The sequence below is a fragment of the Sinocyclocheilus rhinocerous genome, unplaced genomic scaffold (assembly GCF_001515625.1).
Source record: "Sinocyclocheilus rhinocerous isolate Xijiao unplaced genomic scaffold, SAMN03320098_v1.1 scaffold411, whole genome shotgun sequence".
Classification (NCBI taxonomy): domain Eukaryota; kingdom Metazoa; phylum Chordata; class Actinopteri; order Cypriniformes; family Cyprinidae; genus Sinocyclocheilus; species Sinocyclocheilus rhinocerous.
In genome coordinates, this window is record NW_015640493.1 from 1,025,587 (window position 1) to 1,030,899 (window position 5,313).

The following is a 5,313-nucleotide window of genomic DNA, read 5'->3' on the forward strand; positions in this document are numbered from 1 at the left end:
GAGTTATATTAAAAATTGTCTTTGATCTTTCAAGCTGTTTAATGTCAGTCAGCGGGTGTTGCAGTGCATCAGTCCAAAATAAGTGAAATAAAGCGTATCCATCCATAATAAAACGTGCCTCACACGGCTCCGGGGGGTCAACAAAGGCCTCCTGTAGTGAATCGATGTGCTTTTGTAAGAAAAATAACCATATTTAAAACATAATAATCAATTTAATCTAGCTTGCTCTCACTGTTGTACACGGAAGCAGCTCCGGGCGGATGACGTAGGACGTCGGCGTTGCGCATGCCCCGGTGAGTCTCGTGAAAACCAATGTTTGTTTACAGGGGCAAAGGAAGCAAAGTTTCCTTACTTTAGCAAAGGAAAACCAGTCTCCTCTTAGCTGTTAGCGACACTGAGCAGAACATGAAAGCCGTTCTCACTCTGTTAATACAGCCGAAGAGAACTCAGAGCCAAAAGCTTGAGGGGACCAAACAAGCTCCTACACACCAGTTACGCTCAGATAAAGAAAGAGAGAAAGCCAGAGCCAGAGAGAAGATAAAGAATAACACTTTTCGGCATTTCTCACAAGTAAGATCCATCCTTGTTAGTGGCTTGCAAGCCAAGCAAATGTGAAGAAAAAAAAAAGTGCTTCAAGAAACTCGCTAAAGGCACACTTTGCATCAACACAAACTTGTATGACTTTTTTTTTTATCTTCAACGTGTGAAAGGTGGTTTTAGCTGTATGAAAACAAAAAGCGAGACCACTCCAAACCTGCGTAGACGTACAGACGTAAACATACACCCCCGTCTCCCTCTAAGTTCCCTCCTGAGAATTGGCTCAGGAGGCTTTATTCAGTTTTTCCATCTCGCCTTTGAGGGGTGTGGAGGATCTCAGTCCGGTGTCTGAGATCGATAGCTGGTTAGAGGGAGATGCGTGGGCCCCGGATTAATGCTAGTGGCACTCCACAGAGCTTTGAGCCTCGTTGGTGGGAGAGCAGTGCCATAACAGCAACATGGATGCAGGAAAGATCAAACAACTGATGGGGGAGAGGAAGATAGACTAGGAAGGGGGTATATAGAACAGCAAGAGGGGGAAAAGTAATCAGAGAGACACATGGGACTTCACAAAAAGTCAAAATTATATATATATATATATATATTTATTTTGCTATATCATTTTTTTATTTTTTATTTTATAATATCATATTTTATAACATAGTTAGTAGCCCTGTAAGAGGTGTTAGTGTACTTGTATAGTTTATTTAGTGTGCAAGAGGTCCCGGGTTCAAATTCAAACTATTAAGGTATGCATATACATTATATATAGGGCTGCCAATAGAACTTTCTATTTTGAATCTAGATGTAATTAATTAATTTATCTGAATTCATTGCATATATTTACATTAATGTGTAAGGAGCACAAGAAAGGAGAGAGAAATATGAAATGAGAGAGAAATGATCAGTTTGGTCAAGACCAAGACATGATATAGTCAAGACTTTTCCTCTCCTTTCCTGTTTCGCACACAGACAACAGCATTGTCAAAACGATCCCAGTTCACACGACTAAAATTACTAAAAATGCTTTATTGCGCATGCCAGGCCAGTAGTTGGCGATGTCACTTTGTAAAGAAACACTATGCATATACGCAAATACGCATTCCTCAAGTACTCGCACATGCTAATAGACTGAACACGTAACATACATGTGCATGACTTTGCCGTTTTCACAAATTCGCGTTTTTGTAGTTTACACAGAGATAATAACGGTATCGTTTTTTTAAAAACTGCACTTTGAAACACATTTTAAAAAGTTTTCATTTTCAGGCCCCCCAAACGCAGTTGTCATGTAAATGAATGGCCAAAACACATAAAAAGTTTACCGTTTTTAGTTGAAAATTGTGTTGTGTAAACACCCACTCATCAACTATCACAATTATTAATTTTATTAAACTTCTTTTTTTTTTTTTGCTGTCTCTTTCAATCCATCACCGCCTACATTAGAAATCAAAAACAGAATTAATCAAGTAAAGCTTTCAAGAAGGAAAGTGTAACTTTTTAAGAATGACAAGATCCATGTAAATTATATATATACTGTATATAGTCTATATACAACATATAAACATCTATATACTGTTTGATGTGTCCATCAACGTCCAGACAGCATTGTGAGTAACAGCTGTAGTGATCTAGCCGACCTATACCCAGATATCTCCCTAAACTGCTTAAAGGAGAATTTATAAGAATGGATCCTTCAGACAAGCAGAAATATCTGAGGTAGAACCTGAAAAGGATGTAGTTTCTAAGTCTATCTGAACACTCTCTTCAGTGCAGGATTAGAATTTCAGCTTCAAATAATGGGTGACAGATCTTTTCAACAACTCAGCTTGTCCATAAAACCAAGATGCCCAGTAGCAGGTACGAGCCTTTCTACAAAATGCTCCGAAAGCAACCCCACACTGTAACTGATTTTTGTCATTTGAACAGTATTATACTGTAATATGTACAATAAGATACTGTAAAATGTGTATACAGTATTTTACTGTAAACCGCAAAGGATTATGGGAAAATATACGGCCACTACTGTATTTCCTCACTACTGTAAATCAATTTACAGTAGTGAACTTGCCCGTGAAAAACTGACCAATGGCAAGGGAGTTCTTTTTTGACTGTTTGGTGGAAGTGGCTGTAAAAGGACAAAAGAGAAATGCTCCTTAACTCGACGAAAGGTTAGTATATTATTTCTGTTTTATGTAATATAACAGACTGCGATATTTTAAGATGTTTTCACTTGTTAACAGCAAACTAACATTATTCATCGTGTCATTTTTCATGTCGGGGATTGGAGCCTTTTTTTCTGACTGACGGCCGGAATGCCGCCAAAAGGCTGATAACATCGACTGGTGAGTAAGTTAAGGTCACCTATATTGCTCGAAATAAACCTTAGTTAAACCAAGAATCACGTTTGTACGTTCTGCTGCCCTTTAATGCAAGTTAGCTCCTCTGGTGAGTCGTTATTTAACCTTAACAGCGAATTAACGTGAAATACTGAGGTAAAGTGCGTTAGATAAACCACTGTTTAAGTGGAGATTTTAAACAGTATTTTCTAGTACCTCTTTTGTTTGTTATTTTCAGATTTCTAGTCTGGATGTAGTCGGCAACGTCGGAGATGTATTTTGGATCCTCTTCTTGTGAATGCCATAGTATCGATGATAACATCAACTGGTAAGTTAATAATGTCAGTTAGCCGAAGTTAACTAACTTAGTTGAACAAAGAGAAGCATAGTAAGTTATCTTCTTTACTCTGCCTCTTTATCGCAAGTAAGGTAATTATCTTCAAATGCTATTTAAGTCAGAAAGTGTGTACCAATGTCGTATGTAACTTTAGAGACGGTCCCTAAATTCAGTGACAGACCTAACGTTAACATAAAACAGCGAGCTAACAACCTACTGAGGAAAACTGAGTGAAGAAACACCACTGTTAAGAACATCTTTTGTATTTTATTTTAAAGTTTGTGGTCATGTCGTCTGCATCGGAGGTGTATTGGAGTCTTTTCCTGTGATTGCCGTCGTAGCGGTGCTAACAACAGGTGAGCTTCCATCAACTTAACTAACGTTAATGTTACTAAATTAGCCAAATTAGCCTCTAGCTGCTGTTCTCCACTAACTGACAGAACAGGTTGACTTTTTAGACAGACGTAACATTAACTTAAAACAGCGAGCTAACAACCTACTGAGGAAAACTGAGTGAAGAAACACCACTGTTAAGAACATCTTTTGTATTTTATTTTAAAGTTTGTGGTCATGTCGTCTGCATCGAAGGTGTATTGGAGTCTTGTGATTGCCTTGTAGCGGTGCTAACAACAGGTGAGCTTCCATCAGCTTAAAGGCAGGGTATGTGATTTTTCAAAAACACTTTAGAAAACTGATTCGGGCCGAATAGCAAAACAAACTTGTAGTCAATCAGCAATAAGGGGCGTGTCTACTCGTGATGTGGAGGAGAGAGCTTTCAGTGCATGGGACAGACATTAGCCGAGCGACAGAGAGATAGAGATGGTGGATAAAAAACAAAAGAGGAAAACGTCTGCGGAACGATAAGGCAAGAAGTAGGACCCGTGTAAATATCGGATCAGCTTTCCAGCGCTGGAGAGAACTCAAGGAGCGGAGGCCTGCGATCGGACGCCGAGGTTGCTTTGTTTCTTCTCAATAGGTGAGTAACAACGTGTGTCTACAACAGCTAAAGTCTGCCTACACTGGACGCGATCAAACGACCGTTGAAAACCATTTGAAATTTGTGTCAGCACGTCATAAATAGAACCTGGCAGCAGTTTTCTGTCGGGGATTTGTTGTGCCGCGCCGCTCACGTCCGTAGACATGGTGTAACATTGGTTTTGCTTTGTTTCACAGAACTAATCATTGCCTGGGTTGCGTACGTATATGTGGGGTGGAGCTATCAAAATAGGGGCAAGACCCTTTTGGGGTAGGGGCATGTTTGTTTTGGTGATTTCAAATATCAACATTGGCTACCAGAAATCGCTTACTCTGCCTTTAACTAACTTTAATGTCACTAAACTAGCCTCTATAGCTGCTGTTCTCCACGAACTCACAGAACAGGTTGACTTTGAGAGGAACATGCTAGCACATGTTGAATAAACATGAGCACTGCACGTTTCAAAATCGAAACCCGGTGCGGGTGTTTTCATATCACTGTATTTCTGAAGGAAACTCATTTTAATTTCTTCTTGCTTGTAATGTCTGATAATGCAGCGTTTGTGAGTGGAGCTCTGCTTTGTGTACAGCGTTACCGGGGAAACCTCATCTCTATCACTCCAACAGCGCCTCCTGCTGGCAATCGATTGAATAAATGACTCAACGACTTTAAATATTATTAATTAAAACATTAATTTCATATTATTTATGCAATTTGTAAGTGCAAATTATAATTAATTATACTTGTCTATTTAAAAATAAAAAAATAAGCCATTTAGCCAATGTAACTTTAAGCATAGCCTATTTTATTTGAAGTGTATCCCGTGTATTCTGATACATGCATTAATGTTTCTGGGCTAAGCCCCGGATATCCACTCACTGTAGAACTGCCCCTGGAATCAAACCCATTATTTCAACACTTTGCTCTACTGATTGAGAATGCATTGTAAAAAATGGAGCTTTAATAAATTGAATATGATGGATTATCAACTAATTATGTACCTTCCTCGTAGGTGCGTTCAGATGTAGTATATAGCGTTTTTATTAACGTCAAAGTGCATACAGCACCAACAAGTTTGACCGAAGCGGAGCGGTGTGACGCTCCGCTACGTTTTCCGCTCTATG

The 5,313-nt window shown here is 39.1% G+C and overlaps 1 protein-coding gene and 1 long non-coding RNA gene across 3 annotated transcripts in view; one reads left to right on the forward strand and one right to left on the reverse strand.

The window, feature by feature from the left end:
* LOC107753272 (protein sidekick-2-like) overlaps window positions 1-5,313 on the reverse strand; it is a 314,203-nt gene that overhangs the window by 133,102 nt on the left and 175,788 nt on the right. The gene's annotated exons all lie outside the window — the stretch shown is intronic.
* Window positions 2,831-4,818, forward strand: LOC107753256 (uncharacterized). 2 transcript variants are annotated; one of them, XR_001641450.1, is made up of 4 exons: window positions 2,831-2,882; window positions 3,115-3,204; window positions 3,492-3,569; window positions 4,747-4,818. It is a non-coding gene; the product is annotated as an uncharacterized LOC107753256 (long non-coding RNA). The 2 variants fall into 2 exon arrangements; XR_001641449.1 differs by lacking the exon at window positions 4,747-4,818 and having other exon boundaries at window positions 3,492-3,645.